The following is a 905-nucleotide window of genomic DNA, read 5'->3' on the forward strand; positions in this document are numbered from 1 at the left end:
TTTAAAAGACCGTCAAACCTCAGAGGTAAGGTAGGGGAGGGTGGAGGTAAGGGGGAGAGATCAACCAAAGGACTTGTATGCATGCATATAAGCCTAACCAATGGACACAGACAACAGGGGGGTGAGGGCATGAGCGAGGGGGTGGGGGGTGAGGTAATGGGGGAATAAGGACACATATGTAATACCTTAATCAAGAAAGAAATTTAAAAAAAATAAAAAAGAGAGAGTGCTCCAGTGTAATGCGATGTGTAGCCGCCTTTGTTGGTATAAATCATGCCAGCGCTAAAGGGGACTTTGATAACATACAGTTCTCACACTGGCTGCACTCTCCATTGGACTGTGGTGGACTTTTGATAGATCTCGAACTCGTTTTGGCCTTGGAGTAGGAATTGCTTTCTTGGCAACCTTGGTCTCTCAACTGCTAGTCTATAATGGTGTTTATCAATATGTTTCTCCAGATTTTCTCTATGTTTGCTCTTGGTTACCATGTATATTTTTTGCTGGAGGCATAACAATGGGAAATATTGGTCGACAACTGGCAATGTCTGAATGTAAAGTTATCGCAGAAAAATCTCATCAGGAATGAAGAAGGCAAAAATATATTTTTTTTGTATAAGTTAGCTAGTGATTTTGAGTAAATATTTATAAATGTAAGATCTTAGTTTAGAAAATTCTAAAAAAAAATAGAATACATTTTAAGGTATTTATCTGTCCTTGGAAAGATCAACAAGTGTTTAGTTGTTAACGACTATAACATAACTGTAGTCATTTAATTACTGCTTTATTACAAGCCATTATCTACCTGCTAATTCTTAGACTACATTGGTTCTTGATACCTGATATTTTTCCACCTTTGGTATATAGTTGATGTCAGAATGTCTGGCATATAAGTAGTTCTCTGTTTT

At 37.3% G+C, this 905-nt stretch overlaps 1 pseudogene; it reads left to right on the top strand.

The window, feature by feature from the left end:
* Positions 1 to 239: 239 nt before the first annotated feature.
* On the top strand, positions 240 to 586 carry LOC139014606 (insulin-induced gene 2 protein-like; annotated as a pseudogene).
* Positions 587 to 905: the final 319 nt, after the last annotated feature.

This window comes from Myotis yumanensis, unplaced genomic scaffold, assembly GCF_028538775.1.
Source record: "Myotis yumanensis isolate MYYU_CA2020_CCGP unplaced genomic scaffold, mMyoYum1.0.hap1 SCAF_7, whole genome shotgun sequence".
Lineage (NCBI taxonomy): Eukaryota > Metazoa > Chordata > Mammalia > Chiroptera > Vespertilionidae > Myotis > Myotis yumanensis.